The following is a 25,071-nucleotide window of genomic DNA, read 5'->3' as shown; positions in this document are numbered from 1 at the left end:
AAATGTAAAGGACATAAAGTATCCAACCTAATTTCAAAGCTACAATAAATAATCTTGATAGTGTGATATTGGCATAGAGATAAAAAATACTTCAGGGGAACAGACTAGAACTTAGAAAAAGACCTATGCATTAACAGCCAATTGGTTTCTCAATAAAGGTAAATTCCTTAAGGCAAAGATAATTCTTAGGGAAAGGAAAATCAATAAATGATGGTGGATCCAAATAGAAGAATAATGAGGGGCTGGGGCTGTAGCTCAATGGTAAAGCACTTACCTTTCATGGGTAAGGCACTGGGTTCGATCCTCAGCACCACATAAAAATAAATACAGATACTATGTGTTCATCTATAACTAAATAAATATTTTTTAAAAAATGAACATCAAACCCTGTATCACATCATAAACAAAAATTAATTCATAATGGATTATAGGTCCAAACATAAACTCTAAAACTACAACTTCTACGAAAAATTTCTATGACCTTGAGATACAAAAAAAATAATAATTCTTAGGACACAAAAGCAGCAACCATAAAAAAAAGGAACCATAAGAAAGAAAAACAAAATGCACTTAATCAAATTTTAAACATCTGCTGTTCAAATGGCAAACCATGTAGTAGAAAGTACTTGTAATACAAACATCTAACAAAGGGTTTGCATCCAGAACATAAAGAAGTCCTACAACTCAATAATAAGAAGACAAAGACAACTCTGTTTATAATAAAGGGCAAAAGGTTGGATAAGCACTTTATAAAAGAAGAAATACAAATGGCCTAGAAGCATATGAAAAGATGTTCAACATTATTAGTTATCAAGGTGATACCAATTAAGATCACAAGGAGAGAGCACTTCACACCCACCAGAATGGCTCACCAAGTCCGTGAGGGTGTGGAACAACTAGGACATTGCTGTTGGGGATATAAGGAGGTGCTGCCACTCTGGGAAACACTATGGCAATTTCTTAAAAAGTTAAACGTACACTTACCATATGATCTAAAAACTCCACTCACAAAGGAAAAATCAAAACATATATCTACCAATAAATCTACACACAAATGTTTATAGTAACTTTAATCATAATAGCCCCTAACTGGAAACAATCCCAAAGTCTATCAACAGATGAAAAAACAACTTGTGATATATTCACAAAATAGAATACTACTCAGCAATAAAAGTGATGATCTCCTGATTATGTAATAACCATGAATGAATCTCTAAAATCTTAACATTAAGTGAAAGAAGCCAGACACTGAATGATTCCATTTGTATGAAATGCTAGAACAGTGGGCTGCAATTAGCCACTAGCCATGTGTGGCTATTTAAATTTAACTTAAATGTAAATTTAAGTTAATGAAAACTAAGTAGAATTTTAAAATTCAGTTCTTCAGTTGCTCTAGACAACGTTTCAAGGATTCAAGAGTCATGTGTGGCTAGTGATGGCTGTGTGGGATGGCCCAGATGGACAGAACATTTCCACCATGTCATAAAGCTATAGGACAGTCCTGCTCAAGCTAGCTTGGCTCTGGGAAATACTCTGCCTTGCTAGACACAAGCTCATCAGAGGCAGCAGAACCACGCTGAGAGGCACTGAAGTGTCAAGGCAGCACATTGTGTCTGTCAGTGAAGGGAAAGAGAAAAGTGGGAAGGACCCCAAGTGGCTTCTTAGAAAGCACTGCATATGTGCCCCATGCGTTCAAAATGTAACAAGCTCCCACAAGCAGCCAAGTGTCACCATTTAGCCAGCGCAGCCACAGCTCATGCTATAAGAAAATTTTAATTAATTGACAGGCAACATTGACATTTCCTAGTCAAAGAAATGTCATTGACTAGTTTTCTCAAACTGGTACTCTACAAGTCATCCCTCAATTAATTTTAAGTGTCTTTCCAAAGAATTAAAAATGCATGTGATGAAAACTCATCCCGATGAGATAAATACACTAGAAGCACTCTACTCACCTAACACATTCTCACTTTACAGTTACTCAATAAAACAATACTGATTTAATCAGAAGAAGATATGATTCAGCTTCTGTGAGCTCTTTTCTTCATGGCTGTTTTTCCTGCTCCTCCAATGTCAGTCCCCCACAGCTGATATCTAGCCTACATTTCATCATTGCAACAAGTAAAACATTTTCCAGATTAAATAACGCTCCAGTCTCATGGAGGTTCCTCCAACAAAGCCCGAGCAGATGGAAAGCATTCTAATAGGCATACTTAACGTATCAGATGGCCATTTCTAGCCATTTTCACTTTTATATCCATATCATATTTAACACCAGCACCAATGAAAGCCTTTAGAGGCCCTCCAGTCAACAAGCTTAAAAAATTATTCCTGCTCCTCATGGATGCCCACCAATGACCTCAAATTCTGGGTGGAGGCCCAAGCCAACAGCTGACTCAAACAGTTGATGTCATTCTAAAGGTTTGTTTTGGGTCTAGTTAAAAATGCAAATAGAACACCTCGTTAAAACTCAAAGTTCATTTTAGCTGTGCCTCTGATTTACCACTGAGAAGGCATCATCCAAAGGGAAGAAGCACTATTATTCATACTTCTTACCTAACTGGAGGAGAAAAAAAGGGAAGCAAACAAGCTTTGGGGTTTTATTTTGTTTTGTTTCGTTTTTCTATTTTTTTCATCTGTAGGCCAATACCTTGGCACTTTTGGTCGTTTTCAAAATGGTGTAACCCCAAGTAAAACATACACAGCTGTTTGTGGAGTCCACGGTGTGAAGCCAGCCAGTTTCTCTGGCTGCACGACCTGTCCTTTAGGCCATTTCTGAGGCTCTTGACAGTGGTGGAGTGGGGGTGCCAGGGGAGCCAGAGGGATATGCAGATGTGGGGAAGAGGCCATGAAGTGGAAATCCCAGGCCATGGATGATGGGGCATCTTCAGCAAATCAACCGTGTCATGTGACACAGGGAGGACTACACTCTAAGGAGTCTGGGAAGTGTGGTTTTTCTTCTTCTTCTTCTTCTTTTTTTTTTTTTTTGGTGTGTGTGTGTGTGTGTGTCTATGTACTATTATGTCATTATTTCAAATATCAGTTGCAATTTATGGGTGCCAGGGATTTTTTTTAAAAGGGCAAACTTTGGCAAAGGTGTTATACCACATTCTATGCTAACTTTTTAACACAAAAAAATGCATAAAAATTATAAAAGTAATACAAATTAACTGTAGAAAATTTGGGGGGGGAAAGACTGATAGGATTACTGTTCCATCAGTAATCCTCATTTTGTTATAGCTTCCTTCCAGTGTTTTCCCCATGAACATATACCTTTTATAGAATTAAACTATATATTGTTTTCAACTGCTTCTCTGGGCAATGTAATTATAGTATAATGCCTAAATATAATAATACAGGATAATATCATATTCTCTAAAAAATAACTTTTGGACATGATGAAATCTATATAAACATCAACAATTCTCATTCCTAAAGTTCTAAATATTATTTTTAAAAGGAGAAGATCATAGAAAACCATACAGTCCTGCCTCCCTAAAATAATGCAAAATCTCACCTGTTTTATATGCTTATAAACATTGCCTTATCTTCAGAGGTACAGCTTCCAGATTGTGCAATCTCTCTTCCAAGGGCTGGTTAGCCCAAGGGCATGATTCATTCATTCATCCGTACAACAAATTAATTTCTTTTTTTTTTAGATGGGGCTCTTGCTCTGTGGTCCATGATGGTCTCAAACTCAAACTCCTGGGCTCAAGGGGTCCTCCCACCTAAGCCTCCTGAGTAGCTGGGACTCCAGGTGTGTGCCACTACACCCAGATCACAAATATTTTTCAAACACCTGCTATGTGCCAGACCCAGTGCTAAGCAATGAGTATAAAACTCATTGTTCCATAAAACTACTGATGGGTCTAGTTGATATTTAAGTTTGGATGGTATTTCATACTTAGGCTGAGTAGAGCCAGGTTTGAGGCTCGTATGATAACTAGTCACTCCTATCACCAATCCTATCAACCCATTTCACTCAAGGTGGCCCAGACCCCATTCCCTGTGCCTGGTGCTTTGACCACTTTCCCTGCCCTTTCATCACCCTTCTACCTTCTTTTCTGCTCAGCCACATTCTATCAGAAGCTTTCTTGACCAGTATCTATGAGCTTCTCTCTCAAACTACTTTCTCAAACATCAAGAAAATTCTTAGACAATCCTGACTTCCCTTGTTCCCCAATTAGGTGGTGGTAAATGTCCAGGAAGTCATCAGAGCCTCATTTTCTTTTCCTTTTTTGGGGGGTGCGGGGGGGCGGAGTACTGGGGATTGAATCACAGAGCCACATCCCCAGCCCTATTTTGTATTTTATTTAAGACAGGGTCTCACTGAGTTGCTTAGTGCCTCACTTTTGCTGAGGCTGGCTTTGAACTCACGATCCTCCTGCCTCAGCCTCCTGAGGTGCTGGGATTACAGATATGAGACATCAGGCCCAGCTACCAGAGCCTCATTTCTTTATTATTTTCTATAGCTAAGCAGTGCATGCACTACTATTAATCACTTTCAGGAACTTCCCTTAAATCCATTGCTAAAAGATTTTTCAAGAAAGGCATTCTACTCTCTCAATTAGTACAGACTTATATATTTTTTCTAGACTAACAACCTAGGTTGCTTTCCTGTGATGGGGTGACAGCTGAAGGCAAAGCAGTTTGGAAATAGTCCAGTTTGATTCACTCTACCTACGAACGCCTCCAGAAATCCTAACCTGGTGTGCACAGCAGTCTCAGGCATCAGCCCACTGCCTGGATACTCAGCCAAGACCTGTGTCTTACTTCTTAGGAGGCATCACACTGAGCATCTCATGGTGTGATCTTCTATAATCTTCACAGCAACATACCAGTATCACAATATCCAAATTGGAGATAAGAAAGCTGAGGTTTAGAGAGCTTAACCAAATTAAGAGTCATAATTAACCACTGCTGAGGCTAAAATAGAAATTCAAATCCAGGCAGCTGCCTCCCCATAGCAAGCCTTTTCTGTGAATTACTTCACCCTTTCCTGAGAGCTACTACCTCATCACCTGGCTCATCACCTCCTCTTATATTCTTCCCATGAGCCTGAAACCAGTCATCCTCACATTTACATCAGCAGCAAAATCCTGTAGGGGACTTGGTAAGGCTACCCTTGCTTGGGTGGAACCCCAGAGATTCTGACTCAGGACAGGGAAGGGAGAAGTACATTTTTAACATACACATATTCTCCCCTACCCCATCACCACCAGCTGGTTCTGGCTACATGTCTCCAGATTACCCTGAGATATTGCCCTCAGCACAGCAAGGCTCCACCCATCAGGGAAGAGGCATTGGTAAAATGGCATTTGTTCCTCATTATAATGATTCCTTTAGGGCTTTGGGGGGAAAAAATGCCATGGAGCTATTGTTTAATGGGTACAGAGTTGCCATACAGGGTGATGAAGGATTAGGGAGATGAATGGCAGTGATGGCTGCCAGACAATGTGAATGTGCTTAATGCCACTGACTGTACTTTTGAATGGTTAAAACATTACCTTTTAAGTTATGCATATTTCCCCAGGATTCTTAAAATGTGAACTAACTTTTTAGTTGCCTTGAGGAAGGTGTCGCTGACGGTCCCTCAGCTGACCTAGAAAGAGGTAACATTTAATCCTCAAGTATCCTCTGAGAAATGAACTACTGTAAGACAAAAGGTGAAGCCAAATTGGTCACTGGGTGAATCCTTTTCCATTTGGGGGCTGTTTATACATATGCGAGCTGAAGGGACAGAGGCCATGCTTGTAAGAGTTCCCAAGGCATTGCACAGAGAGTTAAATAAATAAATCAATGTCTTGTCTCTGACTTAGCTCACAGGTGTCCATGAACATGGTAAAGAGGTAAGAGAACAGCCCAGAACATGCGGAGCAAAGAGGGTTCTTCAGGGTTCCAGTGGCAGCTCCATCCTGCGACCTTCAATAAATCCCTCAGGCATCACCTGGGCCACTCTGTCTCACCTTTCTGATTTAAGTTCAAATGCCATCTTCTCAGAGAGGCTTCACCGGCTCCGAAGCAGCTCCTCTTCCCAGATACCCATGACTTCCTGTTACAGTCCCCTGCTGGTTTGTCTTCCTAGCACATGTCATGACTGGAAATTATACTGACCCTGTGTTTGTACCCTGGTTACTTATTTGTCTCTACTGATCAGAACCAGAATTTCCTGAGAGCTGGGTATGTGCTGGTTTTGTACTCTGTTTTCAAGGCACCTGAAACCTAGTAAGAACTCAATAAATCTTTGTAGAATAAACAAATGAATCAGCCTCGTTTCTTGCACTCTGTACAAATCAGTCCTTTCTACCTCACAAGGTGATTTGTAAGAGAGATCAAATGAGATCAGGTATGTGATGGTGTTTTGTAAAAGGAAACAGGCCAAATATGTGGTGGGGTCATTGTACTTAGGAGGGAAGGGAAGTTCACAACCCTCTCACACCTCAAGGCCCTCTACTGTGACCTTGGCACAGTGGTACGCCTCCTCCTCACTTCTCCACTCCTCTAGACTGACCACTGTTTAAAATCCAGAAAGAAGGTGCTCCACCCTGCCAGTCATCGGAACAGCATACAACCAATTACTACAAGGTGAGGCCTCTCGGGGAATTTTCTCATGCAAGGGCTCAGGTGACAAGATGGTGCTTACAAAGTTAGGGATCTTCCAGGAGGGCAAACCTAGGGGAAGAACCACAAAGGTGCCCCCTGCTCTAGGTTAGCTGGGTTCAAAAGCACAAGTTGAGTATCTGGTATTTTCCAGGTCCCAGGCTCAGTCCTAAAAAGAGAGACATGACAGAGGCTGTCACAGTGGAGTGGAAGAGACAGACACTAAACTGGGAACTCCAACTTCATGAGGTGAATCTGGCCTAGGGGTTGTCAAGACTAGGCTTTCTAGAGTGACTGATGCCTCAACTAAATTTAAAGTAACAGGATGGGGAAGAGCGAGTAGCACGGGATGGAAAGTCCACACATGGTGTTCAGGGAGAGCCAAGTAATGAAAGGCACTGGACATTTCCTGCTGGAGTCATGGGGGCTATGAGGTGGAGGCAGGGTAGGGCAAGGGACTGGGAGATGCACCCTGAGAAGCAGGCAGCAGCCACTCTCCTGCAGGCTACTTCAGACACACACAGGTAGAGGCTGTGGGACCATAAGCTTCATCCAGCAGCCCAGAGGGTGAGTCTAGCTTGGCTGGAATAGAACCCGGAAACTAAAAAGTGAAGTGTGACTTCGCTGAGCTGCGTGCGAGCAGGGAGGACTTGGGTAGGGAAGATCCAGACTTAGGGGGCTGAAGAGGAATAGCATGGCGGGAAGAGAGTCCCAGCCAAACTTGTCTCACACGTGAGAACACTGGTTATGTCAATGACTCCAAATTGCTGGGGAAGCTGAGCCCAGGCAGCCTCTGGATAGTGCAACTTTCTCCACAGCCTGGCAGAGCTCCTGCCAGGTGAAGAGAAAACCAGCTGGACTCCCTGCAGATTAGTCCCAAGTGGAACCTTCTCTGAACCCCCAAGAGAAGGCAGCAGAAATGAAGAAGAGGGAAATTGGAGCCCTGGTGGTTCACATAAAATATTGATGTCCCCAGTCTACTTGAAAGACATGATATGATTCAAACAGGAAGGCAGGAAAACAGAGAGAGACAAAGACAGAAACAGAGAGCACGTCATCAAGTTGAGATAAAGCAAGTACAGAAGAAGTTTCCCTTCGTTTTCTTTCCCAGTGGGCCTTACACTGGAGCTGCCTCAATTCCATGCACTCAAGAAAAAGGAAATAGTATACCAGCTACTCACAAGGGGTTGTGTTCTCAGGAGCTTTCAAATGAGAATTTGGGTATTTATGTGGATATTTGTAGAAAGAAAATGTTCTTAAACCCAATCCACCTCTCTCCTGATCAATCTACCCCTTCAGCTTTGGTATGGACGTGGGGAGAGAGCCAGAAGTCCCCATCTAAGTAAACTCACAATTCCCTTCCTCCCTACAACTTCTGCTCCTTCAGCTTAATGGCACTAAGAAGTCCTGCCTAGGTTGAGCACAGCAATTCCCTGTCATAAGAGGTCAATGGCATATTAATAGTTGACCTCTGGGGGTGATAGGTCTAGGGTACTAATGGGCAGTCATTAGAGTCCGCCTTAATAATCTAACCATGTTTCCTCCCTGCAAGGCCTAGGCAAATGACTCAGTCTCTCTCATCCACTTCTGCATCCCCAAATGAATAAGGTCTCCTTCCCCTGCATCTATCTCATCAGTAATGTTAAGAAGTTGAATTTTCTGCTTGCTTTCTTCCTATGTGTTTTTGCCTCAGAGAGATTATTAACTCCTGGCTTGCTGTTTACCAAAAGATCCCAGTCCCTGCTCAGCTGTCTCCTAGAAATGAATACCTGCAGGATAGACAGACACAAATGTGGGAAACAAGATATATTCCACCCATAAGTGAATGAGTAAATAAAACATGGCACATTCAATTCCAAGGAAACAGATTTTATTGTTTTCATGATTTAGATCTAGATAAAGGTACCTGGAAGGATTATCAGAGCATATTGTTACATTTTTTAAAATAAAAATAAATCGAACAAAATAGTAGGATTTATCTAAATCAAAACAAAACCACACACACAAAAAAAACCAAAAGTATATGTTGATGTACGTGTGTGTAACAATACGATGCGTGGTGGCGCACGCCTGTAATCTCAGGAGCTCGGGAGGCTGAGGCAGAAGGATTGTGAGTTCAAAACCAGCCTCAGCAATGGTTAAGGCACTAAGCAACTCAGTGAGACTCTCTCTCTAAATAAAATACAAAACAGGGCTGGGGATGTGGCTCAGTGGTTGGGTGCCCCTGAGTTCAATCTCCAGTACCAATAAATAAATAAATAAACAAAATACACACACACACACACACACAGGGAAAAAAAAGACTATAGTAATACCTACAGAATAACCATGATTAGTCTTAAAAAAAAGTAGGGGGGCTGGGGATGTGGCTCAAGCGGTAGTGCGGTCACCCAGCATGCGTGAGGCGCTGGGTTCGATCCTCAGCACCACATAAAAATAAAATAAAGATGTTCTGTCCACCGAATACTAAAAAATAAATATTAAAAAATTCTCTCTCTCTCTCTCTCTAAAAAAAAAAAAGAAGAAAAGAAAGTAGGACTATATGGGGATTAACCTAAATTATTATATGTTGTTCATCCTGCAGAGCTTTCCTTTAATGAGTTAAATAGCACCAGGAAGGCAGCAGAACTAGTTCCCACTTGGGCAAGGGTTTATTTGTCCTGCTTATCTCAAGTTAGGGCCAACAATGCTAATGATTCTAAATAGCAGCAGCCACTCCTTGGCCATCCCATCCCCTCCCACCCACAGCTTCAACTATCACCTCTATGGATGACTCCCAAATGCCTCTTTCCAGACACAGTCTCTCCCCCACATTACAGTCCTAACTTTCCAGCTTCCTTTTGGGTGCAGCCAACACACCGTGCACACAGCCAGACTTCTGTCCTCCCCCTTCCCTCCGTTTCAGCTCTTCTGCCTGGCTTCCTCCTTCCTATTCACTGGTACCTCTTTTTGCCCAGGAACCCAGAAAGGAAAATTCTAAGTCATCTAGCCCTCTTTATTCACATCCTCAACCCCCAAGTATTCAATTAGTTGTTTACCTTCTGGTGATTTTTCCAAAATGTTCTTCTTTCTGTTACCACTGACACCTCCCCTTCCTGTCCTTTCCACACATCACCTGGGCTAAGGAATCATTTCAAGTGGTCTTTCTGTCCTTGATTGCTTTGATCCACCAACTAGTTGGCCCATGGGGTAAAGACCAAAATTCCAGTCTGTAGAGGTCACTTTGAGCCTCTATTCTGTCACCTATTGTATTAGCTGTCTCCCCCGCTTTGAGTCATCTGCAAATCTGGGAAATATGGCTTTGTGCCTGGTCCGCGTATCTGATAAAAATGTTAAAGCAGGCTGAGCCATGAACAAGGCTCCGACTACAGAACTCTTTCCAGTGCTACCCAGAGTTATCATTAGCATAAAGAAAGCAACTTTAGGGGCTGAGGTTGTACCTCAGCAGTAGAACACTTGCCTAGCACGTTCAGAGCCCTGGGTTCGATCCTGGGCACCACATAAAAATAAACAAAATAAAGGTATTTGTCCATCTACAACAAAAATTTTTAAAAAAGTAACTTTAAAAAAAAAACTTAAGTGTTAAATGCTTTTCATTTATATCTTTCAACAATCCCTGGTAGGAGGTGTTGTTACCCAATTTTAGAGATTCTGAGACTGAGGTTGAGAATAGGTAACTCATGAGAAGCCTCACCACTATTAAGTGGTCAAGGTCCCATTTAAACACATCTAAGGATTCTAGAGCTCATGTTTTTTCTACCACACAGATGAAAACTGACTTTCTAAAACATAAAGCACACGATTCTTAATCTGTATGGAGGATCTTCCATATTCTAGCCCCAAACCTATCTTTGCAACAATAGACCATACTGCGTGTTAATAAATTCCATTTGTTCTATTTCATTTAATCTTCACCATATCCCTACAAGGTAGTACTATAATTATGTCCATTTTACAGATTCGAAACTGGTATATAAAGAGATTAAAACTTGTTTAATGTGTAAATCATAAATTATGTTAAAAAAATTTTTTTGTAGTTTAATCAAGGCTGCCCATCCAGTATATAGCATAGCTAGATAAAACCCAGGCCTGCTTTACTAGAGAGGTATTTAGGGGGTAGAACGAACAGGAATTTCCACTAGTGCAATAAGTCAACATGTATTATTGAGAACCTTGGTCGAAGGCTCGATATTGTACGAGGACTGGAGGTGAGAGAAACGAACAATCAACCTGGCCCTGGCTTCATGGAACGCACACTCTACTGAGAAAGGTAAACATTAACATGGAAGGCAGCAGGGTGTGGTGAGGAAAGGAGGTAGAAGCCACCATGGGTCTTGGTGAGAAACCATGCAGTACTAGGGGTGAGGTTTCTGGCCTTGGAAAGTGGATCAGTAAAAGCTGGATTCCCTACAATGGAGAACACAGAAGAAGCAGGTTTGGGGAAAGATTGAGTTCAATTTGGAATACAAGCTTCAGGGAGATGCTAGGCAAGCAGCAGTTTATGCAGCACAGGGAGGGGTGGGCTCCAGAGCAGTTTGATAACGTGGGTGGTCAAAGTACAACTCAACACATGGAGCTGAGCAACCCCAACATAGGTGGGTTGAACAAGAAAAGAGTAGGCCTCAAAGGAGACCCCGCCCACTTGGCCATCATGCCATACCCTGCCTCTTTTGCACTCTGCTCTTGGCACCAGGACACTCTAGCTCCCTCTCCTGGCTCAAGCCATTTAACAGCTGGTCGGGGACAGATTTCTTGGTAAGGACGTTGAAATTTTCATGTATTTGGACCAAAAGGTCTTTGATGGCAAATCTTAGGTGTTGAATTAGGAATGCCTTATTACAGAACCAACCCAAGTACTCAAGTTCAAAAAGAGTAATGAAAGCAATAAATCCATAGTAGAGCATTTATGTGAACTAGTTACTCCAGATGAACCTGAACTCTTCCTCAATACAAACAACTTCACCCCTGGGCATTCTCCCACGTTTCCCCTGAGCCTCTGCTCTGCAAAAAAACTAGTCATGATATGAGCCTCTGCTGCCTCTCCTTGTACATTCTAACCTAATTCCTTGGAATGTGCTGCCTTGGTCACAGCAGCCTTACCTCCAGAATTCCTCAAAATGAAAAGAAATATCTTCAGAAAAGAAAAAAATGAGAGTGGAAATGTTTTCCTAAGGAAAACACCAAGTAGCAGCAATAGAAGCCTCTTTCCCATGAGTCAAGTTACAGAGTTTTAATCAAGCCCCTGTAGCAAAATGTTATCAAAATGTACAACTTATAAATGACCCGTCACTTTTTAAGGCTTTACATTACCCTTCCACAAATAAATAAATACCTGAAGTACTGAGAAACAGAGAGTTAGCAACATTTTGTTTATATAATTACAGAAAATGTCAGGTCCTCACCTGCATTATCATCTGGTTCAGGTAAAGCTCAGGGTCACAGGAGATGTGGGCTCTTGCTTACCTGAATCCCCATCAGTCAGCATGATACATGACACATACGATTAACTGTTGAATGGATGGCTAGTGAGTGAACAAGAAAATATGGACTAAAAAAATTGTAGAAAAAAAATAAGGAGGCAGGGAATGCAGGAGACATTAAGTGGCAAGAATGTGAGGAGGGCTAGGTGAAAAGGCAACCAACCACCTTCTGCCAACTTAGGCTGCGCTGCTTCTCATCTTGTCCACAAAGACACAGAGTTGTTAAATCTCTGGGTCACTTCTGGGAACTATAGCCACTATCTATTGCAAACCAAATATTTGCCATTTAATTGTTTTCTTAAGTTTTATAACTGTTTTTCCTTTTCCTTTGTATATGCCTTAAGAACACTTTGTTCATTTTAACCTTTCATCTAAACTAAAACTTGACATTAAATTTGACTACCAGCTTCTAAGATAAGGCTGCAGCCCCAGCTGCCTTTCAGGTTTGCTGCTCCAGAAAAAGAGGTCCACACTCCAGGTCTCAAGGATGGTAACTAACCAGCTAAGAGCAGACCTGCAGTTCAGCCTTTCTTGTGAAGAGCACAAAGAAATAAGTGTCCTTTTAAAAAGAAAGAAAAAGTGTGTGTGTGTCGGGAGGTGTAATTCTATTTTCATCTCACAGGAAGGCAAATTTAGAGGCTACACTTGATTAAAATCCATTAAGTGGGGGCTGGGGTTGTGGCTCAATGGTAGAGTGCTTGTCTAGCATGCGTGAGGTATTGGGTTTGATCCCCGGCACCACATAAAAACAAACAAATAAAATAAAGGTGTTGTGTCCATCTACAACTAAAAAACATTTTTAAAAAATCCATTAAGATCCAAGTTCTCAATTATGTGAATATGTTAATGATAATGGTACATTAAAATAGGTTAATATTTTTTGCTCCATTTTTTTATAGGTGTTTATAGGTGTTCCAGATCTGGAGTAAGGGGACAAAAATGGATTTTAACACCAGTACTTCTTCCAAGAAGAAGACAAGCCTCAATCAACCAATCCATGGTGTGCACTTCATTCCCCTGACTACCTCCCCCATAAAGTGGCCCCAGCTCCTTCCCACATCTGAAGCTGCTCCTGTCACTCTTAGGAAAGCACTAGGGGTCTCCTGGAATTCAATCTATGCACACTCAAGAGCAGCAAGCTAATTTTAATTGGGGCCTGTCATGATTATGGTTAAAATAGAACTATTTTTATTTAATTCCAAAGTAAAATCTAAATGGGTTCTGGATTAATGCTTCTATCTTAGAGACATAACTCCTTTACAAAATAACACAACTGAATTGCAGAAACGGTTAAATGGCAGAAAATTTGTTAACATGATACACAGCAGTAGGTCAAATGTGAAAAAAATTATATTATTATCTCAAAGATGACCTTTTTTACATTTGATAAAAATTCAACTCCTGCTGGCCGTGGTGGCATAACCTGTGATCTCAGTGGCTGGGTGGCAGAAGGGGGGGGGGGGGTGTGCAGGGAGGTCACTGAGGCAGGAGGATCACAAGTTCAAAGCCAACCTTAGCAAAAGCCAGGCTGGGGATGTGGCTCAGTGGTTGAATTCCCCTAGGTTCAATTCCCAGTACCAAAAAAAAAAAAAAAAAGTCAACTCCTGTTCACATCTTTTAAAGTTGTGAATATAAAACCACTTCCCCAAAGTGATTTAAACTATTTTAAACCAAAAGAACTAACATCATACTCACCAGTAAATATAAAAAGCATTTCCATTAAAATATGGAATAAAATAAAGGTTTATTATCCTCACCCTTAGTTATGAATATTGTAAAACATATCTGATTTTAAAAAGAAATCATTAATATTTGTGGATAATATGATTCTCTATCTATAAGACCCAGAAGAATTAAAATAAAGTTGACTTAGTAAAAATAAACTATTTATTTTAGTAAAAATAAAATTAAGTTGATTTAGTAAAAAATATAAAACATGTAAAAAAGTAAGAAAGATAGGATTAATATGAAGAACTTAGCAAAACATTACTGAAAGAAAAATAAATTGAGTAAAACAAGAAACATATTGGGATGAAAAGACTAAATACTGTAAATATATTAATTCAGGAAGAATTAAAATGTTTATTATAACCGAAATGAGAATTTCAATGGATTTTGGAGATTTTGACAAAATGTCTTGAAATTTAATTTGCAAGAATAAACAAGGAGAAAGAAGGAAAATCTGAATATGTACAATGAGACAGAATTTGCTCTGTGAGGTAGTTACACAGGTAACAAGGTTAACATAAATAGTACAGTGTGGCGCTCACTGAAGAATAAGGGGCAGACACCTTAGACCTTAACTGATACTAGAATACCCAATATATACTTAGGAATCAATTAGGATTATTCAATAAATAATATACGAAAATTATTATTTAAGCAGTTACAAGACATAAACAGGAAAAATTTGCCCAAAAATATGATAAAAAGATGTTATATATTAATCTTAAATTCAACTGAGAAATCCTAAATTTTAAATGAAAGAAAGGAAAAGGAGGGCTGGGGATGTGGCTCATGCTGTAGCGCGCTCGCCTGGCATGCGCGGGGCGCTGGGTTCGATCCTCAGCACCACATACAGATGAAATAAAGATGTTGTGTCCACCGGAAACTGAAAAATAAATTTTTAAAAAAAGAAAGGAAAAGGAAAGAAAAGACAAATGGGCATAGAGCATAAGTAATAAATCAAGAAAAATCAAATTGATGTCTTTCATTAAATGACTTGAAGAAATGCACAAACCATTAAATCACAAATTTTGCTTATCAAACTGGCAAAAGTGAAAAATAAGAAAGCATCACAAAAACTGATATCTCTCACTGAAACACCACTTGTAAAGACCACTCTAGTGTATCATTCGAACTGCAAATTGGAACATTTTTGGAGGGCATTTTTGACAATACCTATCAGAAGCCTCTAAAAAAGTGCCCTTTAAACTAGTAATTTCACTTCTCGAACACTGTGCTAAAGAAAGAATTAGAAGCCAGGTGTGGAGATGGCACATAGTAGTTGGAAGACTGATTCAGGGCATCATTTGAGATCAAGATTTTGAGGCCTGCCTGGGCAACATAGTAAGACCTCATCTCAAAAAAAAAAAAAAAAAAAAACTAAGGATCTGAACAATGGTGAGTTATTTTGATAGGGAAAAAATCAGGGATGAGCTAAACATCCAATAAAGAAATAGACAAGCCCTACGGTATAGAACCACTTGAAGAAAAAGATTCAACTAATGAAATTTAAGTTTGGAAACATTTATTGGCTTGGGCACCTCTTCATGATGGAATGTGAAGCAAGGAACCCAGAATCTAAAATTGTGTATGATGTATTGATGTTACAATCTCAATTTTGTTTGAACAAACAAAAGCCCTAATTCTACCTCTCTGCAGCTAGAAGGCTTTGGGAGAGGGCCAAGCTTGGACCTCTCTCCTTTCCTGCCCTCAGTTCTAATTATTGGATGGTACAGAATCTAACCAAAAATTAGTAAATCATAAACAACGTCTACTGTTTGCATTTAAAATTAAAAGATAAAGTGCAGAATTTTATTTGTTGAAATTATGTTTTGAAGATATTTTTAAAACTATGATCTCCTAAAATCGGTGACATATTTTAGACCTGACTGCTTAGATGGTATAGTTCTTTAGACATGCCCAGCATGGCTAGAAATAAGCACACTCTCTCTTCTCCTCTGTGACTAATTTGATCTGGGTTTGCCTGCCTGCAACGGGAACACCCTTCACCTGTTGTCAACTGTCCCATGACTTGGCACTGGAGTAGTCAGAGCCATTCTCAGCACAGGACAGTCAAAATCCTAATCCCAAGAGACGTCACCAGAGAACACAAGGCTGTCTGACTGCTATGTTGCATTGACAGTGCCAGAAAGTCATTTTTGGAGGTCTTTTTGAAAATGTATATAGCTTTCACATGTAGCTCAAAAAGTTCAGATCTTTGTCTCCTAGATTCCAATAAGAATTGAACATTACTTCTATCACAACTGCCAGTCCCTACTGTGAATTTTAAAATGGTGTCCAAGCCACAATTGAGAGAAAAATCTCAAGCACTGTAAACCAGGGGGGGTTAAGGACCAACTAGCAGAGAAGTGAATGGGCTCAGACCCCAGCAGTTAACAAAGCAGCTCAAGCTCAGTCATGTCATCCAAATTCATCCTGTCTTGCAAGGGGGGGTGGGGGGGTGTGATGGAGGAAGATACAATTTCATGCCAAAAGCATTTAACTTCTGTGAATTTTATCCACCTCTCTGAGATTGACAAAACAGGCTAGTTGAGAGCCCTTCAATTCTTCCAGGCAAACATTTCACAGGTGAAAATATGTTCATCAATGAAATCTGAGTTCCTGTTATGAATAACAACAGGCAAATTGAAACTTTCTTTAGAAATGACAGTAACTTGAAACAACTCCAGTGATATCCAAATTAAACTGTGTTATATGATATTTTAATCCCAGGCGTGTATAGCATGTACTTGGTCACATGTGTTTTTCCCAAATGATTTTTTTTCCACTCCCTGGATTTTCCATAGTCAGTAATATTATATAGTTTAAACCTAAAATGAAGTCATCAAAACAGTCTCTCCTTGCTGCTTCTTTAATTCTGACTACAGCAGCCCTCCTGTTTTATTATTACAACATAGCTGTTTCCACCAGGCAATAAAAATACACAAATGCTCGCTGAGTTCTGTTAAGAGATCTGGACTTGGGTGCACCCACAATCAGCCCCTCTGAAGGAGACCTTTCACTATTATGGCAAGTAGAGCACATTTCATGGAGGTAGCCACACAGCCACAGGGCCATAGCAGCAATGCCACCACCAAACAGAAATAACAGATTTTGATCCCTCATTACTGACGACGACTCTGGGCAGGTTAGTACTGTCCGACTAACAACTCTGCCAAGGTTGGCCTCCCATTCACATTTATATTTGGGTTTCCCCAGGTACCTCCTCAGTTCTCTTGCCCCATTTGAGCAAGTGGCCCAGTGCTCACTGCCTCAGGGAAGGAACGTCAGGTGGGGAAAGGGACCTGTGAGTCTTTTGGGCTTTTATTTTCAAAAATTAAGTCCTAAGAGCAGAGGGGAAAGGTGCCACAGGCTTTAAGCCTGTAATATATTCCAAACTAGGGGCAGAAGTAGAGGGGGAGACTGGAGCTTCACTGTGCCCCACCCATTCCAGGCCCTATTAGCTGGGGGAAGAGGAGGGAAGGGGGTCTTTGTGGGCCTTAAAGCAGAAGAGACCCTGTTTCCAGAGGGAGGCAATGAACTCTCAGAGGCTTCAGAGAGACACAACTAGGCATCCATGAGTAGGCTCAGTGTCACTGTACCTAAAGTCATCTGTGGTCAGAGACAATGAACATTTAAGTGGCAGACAGCAGGGAAAGCGAAGTGAGATCTCTAGCGGCAAAAGAAACCTCATAGAGAGATGAGACTAAATGATTTTTCTGCCATGCATTTTGGATACTCCAAAACAACAAAAATAACTGAAGTGGCTACTATTTGGGTTGAATTCTTGTTTTATGTCAAGTACTGTTCTAAGCCCTTTACATGGATTATCTCATCTAATTCTCACAACCTATTTGACAGGTACTGCTATTACCCTTCCATTATATGGTTGAGGGCTTTTCCACCAAGTATCACAAAAACCATAAGGAACAGAGCCAAGATATAAACAAATCCAAGTGACCTGGCTCCGGATCCCAATTTGTAAAATGAAATTTGGGAAAATCTAGTTATATTTCTTGCACATCCAGTCTGTGGGCTTTAAGGTCACATATATAGTGCCTTAACTTTGGGTGTAATTCTTCTCAAACCTCTCTCTGTGTCTAAACAGAAATCTGCTTTTCTGCAAAATCTAAGGCAGAGCCCCAAGATATGGAAGCAGCGGGGCTGCTCTGTAGGAACAGAGTCAAGGGCTGAGATCTTCATCCAGCATCTCCCTCACCCTGCAGAGGCCCCAAGCCCTCCTGGAACGCAGTTTGGAACCCCTGGTCCAAACCAATATCACTCAGAATTATGTGCTTGAGAGACAGAAGCAGCCCTGCTAGAATAACCACCCACCAGTGCAATCAAGGAGAAAAGGCAAAAAGAGCTTCCCCATCCTGCTCACCACCCCCTGAGGGCCTTTGCCAAATGATCCCATCCCAGCCTGACACTAACCAGCTCCAGTCGGAGCACGGAGCACCCGAGGGGCCAGAAGGAGGTGGAATTCAGGGCTAGAGGGGAGAGTCAGGAATGAGGCAAATCCAATAAACAGGCAGAGGTGGGAAGCAGAGCCAGCGGGGCGCCAGGGCCAGCGGTCTGTGGTGAGCAGGGAGGCTGGTCCTCTGCTGCAGGCGCAGAGGTGGGAGCAGAGGCCACAGGCACTGCGCCCCAGCCAGCTGCGCGCCAGAGGGGACCATGAGAAAGGAATGCATGAGAAAGGAATGGCGAGAACTGACCAGCATCTCAATAGCCAGAGCTTGGGGAGGGGTGGGGGACAAAACCAACAGCATTGCCCTTCTCACCAATTCAAACATTGCCTTTTCCTTACATACAAGAAGGCACCACTCAGTGGCTGATACCGTCGGGCATATCAGAAATGGCATATCAGAAACGTGGGCATCTGGGAGCACTGTGGGACACAGTTAAGAAAGCCAGAGTGCTCTCCCACATCCCAGCTCTCCCATGTCCCCGTTGTGGAATCTTAGGCAATTTACTTAACTTCCCAGGGTCTCAGGTTCCTCCACTGCTATGAGCCCAAGACAACAGCACCTACCTCAGAAGGTGATTGTGGGAACATACATAATGGAGTAACAACATACATAATGAAGTACTGTGGGACCCAGGACAAAGTTCCCACTAAAGGCTGGTTTATTGTTCTCTTATTGGGATAGCTTTAAATTCACTCCTGAGGCCTTGCTTTTTCTCTTCATGCTACATTCCTATGGCTGCTGTAACAATTGTCATGAACCATGGTTTAATAAATACAAATTTGTTATCTTACAGTCCTAGAGGTCAGAAATGTAAAATGGGTTGGTAGGACTGGTTCCTTCTGGAGGCTCTAGGGAAAGAATCTATTTTCTTGCCTCTTTATCTACCTATCTAACTATTTACTTTTGTGACACAGAGGTAAACTTGCTCCCTGGCTACAAGAGAAGACCCTGCAGAGCCCATGCTAAAAAGTACACACAAATGACAGAGCATCCAGAACATGTTCTCATACTCCAAGGAGAAACTCTGGGGTCATCCAAGAACTTCAAATGCTGGTTTGGATCAAAAAGCCAAGAAGGGACTACCTAGACCTGCCATTACATGGAGAAAGAAAGTGAAAAAGAAAGTCTATTCCTGTCCCTAGAACAGTCCTGCAGTTTTTCAGTCAACCTCCTAAAAGAAAAGAGGAATGTAGGACCCTCTGGAGAGACTGCCATCTGAGTCAGATTGATCTAGGAGGACTCAGAACCCAGGTGGGCCACCAGAATGGCTCCATCTGTAGCTCTCCTTGGTTTACACTAAAACCAAACTATCCCTTCCCTCCACAGAAATGGCAGTGTGTCTGCAAGCCCCCCTATGCCCCAGGTTTCAACAAGGGCCCAATGGTTTCACCAACACCCACAATGAATGACCTTTTCCTACCAGTTCTTACACAGTAAATGACTCAAAACCAAGTGAGGTTGGCACAGGATGGAAAGGGACAAGTTAAACAATAGCTAAGTACATCTATCACGGTGGCTTAACTACCCACAGCTTTCAAAACCTCAACTGCTAAACAGTGTAGCCATAGCCTTATCTGAAACTTTCCAATGAGCTGAGTTAAAGCTATTAAGTTTCAGCCAGTCATTCGTTTTAGATTATGAGTCTGCTTGGACTGAGTCCTGACTCTGGCACTTTCTTGCCATGACTTAACGCAAGTTACTTAACCTTTCAGTGCCTCAGTTTTCTCATCTTCAAAATGGACATAATAATGGAAGCCCACATCCCCCATCCAAAGATGAGAAGCCACTGATTCAGAAATTTGAGGGATTTTATAAAGGCAAGAGGGTACATATGCCATCTGTTACATGACATCCCCAGTGAAATCTGTAGCAAATCAAATATGCCCATTTTTTCTGGGATAAAAATGTATGAATAGTTTCTCACCAGGTGAGAAAAGAAGAGATTATCATAACCACATCTCAGACCACATGTTGTTGACAAATTTATAAAAGCCCCTGTTTTCAGAAGACTTTTTAAATTTTGGAACTATAAGTAAAGGATGAGATCTCTACCATTTACTGCCTAATGTCATAAGAATTAATAGTTAATAGATGTCAAGCAGTTGAAACAGTGCTTAGCATATAAGAAGCACTACATAAGGGTTATCAATATCAATTTCTATCATTTCCATCTGAAGAGACTCCATAGGGGATGATAAACAGGAAACTAAATTTATGACTAAATTTATGACTAAATTTGGTTTAAAAACCAGTTCAGCCTGGAGATTGATAGGCATTAACCTTTGGAAAAAAAATCTCAAGGGAATCTAAGATAATGGAAATGTTCTACATTTACACTGTCCAGGACAGTGACCACTAGCCACATGTAGCTATTGAGCATTTGAAACATGGCTAATTGTATTCATCTTAATTTATTTAAATTTAAATAGCCATATGTGGCTAGTGGCTATCATACTGAACAATGCAACTGTACAGAGCTAGGTTACCAATCTGGTTTGTTGTATTTAATCACAACACAGCTGAATTAGAACTGAACAAGAAGACTGTGTTCTGCATCCAGGAAGCAGAGAGGATCACAACACGCTGCAGAGAGTTTGGTCTTCCTGTCCAGGCCCACAGTTGGCCCATGGTAAAGCGTATCTTTCTCCACTCACATCCCACTTCCTCATCTCCAACTGTCCCCTTCCCAGACCTCACATTAATTGGGTGGCATGCTTCTGGAAGCCCCATCAATATCTCCCAGGCTTCCTCTAGAAGCAACACATTCTGCAATCACGGGCCTTCCCTCCCTTCAACCAAACTCCCACTAGCTGGATGCCAAAGATCTCAACTGGATTTGGGGAAGAAAGCAAATTCACACTTTTATTTAATCATTTCTCACATTCATAATTTCATCAAATAAATTCACACTTTCAGTTGTTTGTTTTTTTCTGGTTTCTTCCCTGATTCTCCCTTTGAGTTCCTGTTTGTGGTTGCTGTTGTTGTTCACAGCAGGAGTCAGGGCAGAGGCAGCAGGAGCCAGGACTGAGCTGCTATTCTCCTATACAGGCTGCTGTGGGAGGCAGGGGCTGCCAGCACACACACACACACACACACACACAGGCAGAGGAACCTTCATCTGTGCAACTCCTTCCTCTTGCCCAGGCATGGGAAACATCCCTTGTTCTCTGCTTAAGATGACTCTTCTGCCATGCACACTCCTTTTCAATCTTCCTTTGCTCATTTAGAAAGTTGTAAGTAACAAACTGCATAGTAAATAAACTTTTAAAAGCATATAACAAAAGCTCACAGACATAAGTAACTAAGAATGGGTACAAATGGAAAAAGAAAACCAACCACGTTCATTGGAATCTAGCCGCACCACAATCCACTTCAGTACAAAATTTTAAAAGACACCAGGTCAAACCTGGAGCATATTCAAAGAGTTGTGTTTCCAGAATGATTGAAAGAACATTCCCTCAGCTTAATCTCACCTCTTACCTGGTTCCCAAGGTATGAACCAAAGATGATCAGAAGACATTCCCACATATAAAGAAAATTTCCCCTGTGGAATTTTAAGCGAAGGATAGTGCTAATGGTAAATATTATACATTTTTAAATCTTTTCAATTATATTCTCTCTTCAAACGTAGAGATTTACATTGTAGAACAAAATTCTTAATGTTTTAACACTGGCCTACAACTATTTCTAGAGCAACTTCTAGGTGCAAGCACTGTGCCAAAAAAGTCACAGGTGATGCCTTCAGTAGGGAAATGAGATGTCTACATAAATAGCTCTCATAGGAGGTGGAGAGCATAAAGGCACCTGGAGGAATCAGAGCAGGGAGAGGTTGGCTATTGCAGGCTGAGGTATCAGGGAAGGCCTCACAGTAGCAACAGAACTAGTGTGAAGGCTGGTTAGCATTTATACTGGTGAATGTGGGCCAGGAGAGGCAACCAGGATAAGAAAAGAATATTCTAGATGACACTGTCAGGTATTCTTCAGAAAAGTATTCTCTAAGACATGGCTGCATATGATGGTCCACCTCTCCCTTCAGTGACAACTGGGCACCTATACAGGCATTTATGGGATCACCTGCAACCACCTCCCCAAGACAGGCTCTCAACAATTCTTCCTATGGAGGTTCACCATTGTTGGCCTTGGTGTTGCCCATCTGTGGCCTCAGTTCTGCCCCACCCCTACAGGGGTTTCCTTCAAGAAACCTATGGGAATGCAGGAATCTAGCAGAGATTCAAATGATCTGAAATTACCAAATAAAACTTTTCAGTGAAGTGAATCCTACTTAACACCTATTGGGGCAGTCACTATTTAAAATGACACTGACAAATCATTAAACAGTGAATTTTTACTTACACTGAAGAATTAATTGAGTCAATTGAACCAAGTTTCTCATGGCTTAAACACCAGACAAAGGTGGGAGTGAGGTGGCTCAACAAATTAACACTTGCATTCAGCATGGGCCAAGGACTTCTAGATCTAGGTTATTCATTAGTACAGCATTGAAGGGCATGTAGGAAAAGAGTTAGCCATGCTTCTTGTTACCAGTTAGAGTGGGACCAGGTCCAATACTGTATTTTCTAGGACTTGATGTAGATAAATCTCTCCTGGAACAATCTCTCCAACACTTTCTTCGAAATACTGCTGCTAAGTCCCGCCACAATTTTTTTTTCTTCTTTGTACTGGCCACCTCCACACCATACACACAATATGAAGTGGGACTTGAGACAAGCATCTGAAGGAGCGAGGAACCCTCTTACAGGGTGACCTCCCGCCCATGCGATGGCTGACCCGCATTTCCTCGGGGATCGCTAGTCTCAGTCCTCCCCTGGGAGCGTGAGGACACCCATCCGCAGGTACGCGGAGTCAGGCTGGTCCTTTTGGCGCGTCCACAGCCCTGAAAGACAACCAGCCCAGCTCTCCCCTTCTCCAGTCCTCTTAGACCGAGCTACAGAGCCGCTAGCTCACCTTTCATCTTCTGGCCCGTCGCGCCGGCGTCCCCAAGTGTCGTGTCCCTCTGGGACTGCGGTCTGAGCGCCCGTCGCTAGCGGCGTGGGGAGTCCCAACTACTGGGTGTTGGGAGCGGATGCCCAGGAACTCCTAAGAGCCAGCAAGTGCCCGGGAGGCAGAGCCCGGAGCGCGCCGCCGCCCCTCCCGCCGCGCGAGCCCGCGGGGCTCCGCCGCCCGCCAGCGTTGCCGGCTGCGCCCGCGCCGTGCCTCGATCCGCGCCCGCCCTGCTGTGCGCGCTGCCCCGAGCGCGGCGGCGGCGGCGCGGCGCGGCGCGGGGCCCCCGCCCTGGGCCGGGCTTTCCCAGAACTCGCCCGCCCCGGTGAGAGGCCGCGAGCGCCGCCGCGGGCTGCTGGGCGGCCGGAGGAGCGGCTTGTGCCGGGCCCGCCCCCGCTTGGACCGCGTGGGGAAGGCGGGCGCCGATGGCGGACCCGGCTGCCACCCCCGCCCTGGCAGCCAGCGGCGAGACCCCCGCGCAGCCCCTTGGCCGGAGGCCCCAGAACTGTCCTTTGGCCCAGGTATGCGGGCGACAGCGCTACTGGGTCGCGGGACTCTAGGAAAGGCGGGAATTGGTCACACTTGGACTCTAGGAAAGGCAGGAATTGGTAATCACACTACCTTCTGGGGACCATCCCTGGTTGACAGATATGGAAACTGAGACAGCTGCTAAATGATTTGACCAAAGTCACCCTCGTGGATGGCAGCAAGAGTCAAATCCACTCTGTCGTTCATTCATTTAGCAAGTATTTGTTGAACATTATCAATATGCCAGGCTCTGGAGATAAGGCCTTTAGCTGCTAAGGGTTGCCATCCATGTCTGTGGACTCTAAATCCAGTGTTCTTTGAATGCTGAATCAAGTCTGGAGATGTTCACAGTTGCCAGAAGCCACAGGCTTTGCACAGAGCCTCCTTGGCCACTGGGGCAGGGTTTAACACTCAGTGCATAGTCAAGAGAGCCAGGGAACTGGAGTAAAATCAAATCAACTCCTCCCTTTCCTCTAAACCTGTGCCACCTCCCTCTTTAGCTGTTCAAATGAAAGACCATTCCTAGGCCTGACCTCAACTCCCACATCCAATCAGGATCGATTCTGTGGCCCATATCCTCTTAGACCAAATCATTCCTTTACACCACAGCCAGGTTAGTTTTCCTTCTACAACTTTAATTTATGCAGAAACCTTCAGTGGCTCCCTACCCTGGCCAATATGGACCACCCAATAAGATATCTCTGCACTCCAACTCTGTACCTGTACTAGCCTGAGCTTTGCAGCTGGAGCATCACCAACTCTCACATTCTTCTTGTTCAGGTTCACTCTTTCAGATGCCTCTTAAAAGTGATCTCCCTCTTTTGAGCCTCCAAAGCACAGCAGAGGCTGGATCAAGCAAGAATGCACAGGAGAGCCAAAGAATTCTGCCCATAAGAAAAATCTGCCAGCCTGTTCCTTACACTGTTTTGTTGTTTTCTTACCATTAGGTTTTAATGAAAACTAACATTACTGCCTCCTGTGAGAGATGTTTTGGGAAGTCCTTTGCAGAGGGCTCTGAGGATATTCTTTGTTCTTTGAGAACTTCAGATTTTAGCGCTAGAAATATGGGTTATTTACACCAATCCCAGAGTCAACACTGTCCCAGGCAGGTAAATGGAGGGACCAACAAAAGGTAGCATCAATAAACAAAATGGATTGATTATTTAATATACACTGTTACATGGTAGGTTATAATTCGTTTAATGAATCTAGTAATAGCAAACATCATCAATCACCTGGAGACCCCAGACACATACACACACACACAC

The 25,071-nt window shown here is 42.5% G+C and overlaps 1 protein-coding gene across 5 annotated transcripts in view; it reads right to left on the bottom strand.

Annotated features, from left to right (window-relative positions):
* The window catches only part of Plce1 (phospholipase C epsilon 1), a 363,943-nt gene that overhangs the window by 257,254 nt on the left and 81,618 nt on the right, over positions 1 to 25,071 (bottom strand). For 4 of the 5 annotated variants that reach the window (XM_046450435.2, XM_046450436.2, XM_046450437.2 and 1 more), the window contains exon 1: positions 23,240 to 23,433. The exons of the other annotated variant lie outside the window; for it this stretch is intronic. The gene's annotated coding sequence lies outside the window, so the exon portion shown is untranslated. Of the gene's footprint in view, positions 1 to 23,239; positions 23,434 to 25,071 lie in introns of those variants that run through there. 5 annotated transcript variants of the gene reach the window in all.

Source organism: Marmota monax, unplaced genomic scaffold (genome assembly GCF_021218885.2).
Source record: "Marmota monax isolate L192 unplaced genomic scaffold, Marmota_monax_Labrador192_F-V1.1 WCK01_AAM20220418_F8-fsc00004, whole genome shotgun sequence".
Lineage (NCBI taxonomy): Eukaryota > Metazoa > Chordata > Mammalia > Rodentia > Sciuridae > Marmota > Marmota monax.
Note: the sequence above shows the minus strand (reverse complement) of the source record. Positions and strands in the feature narration are given on the sequence as shown.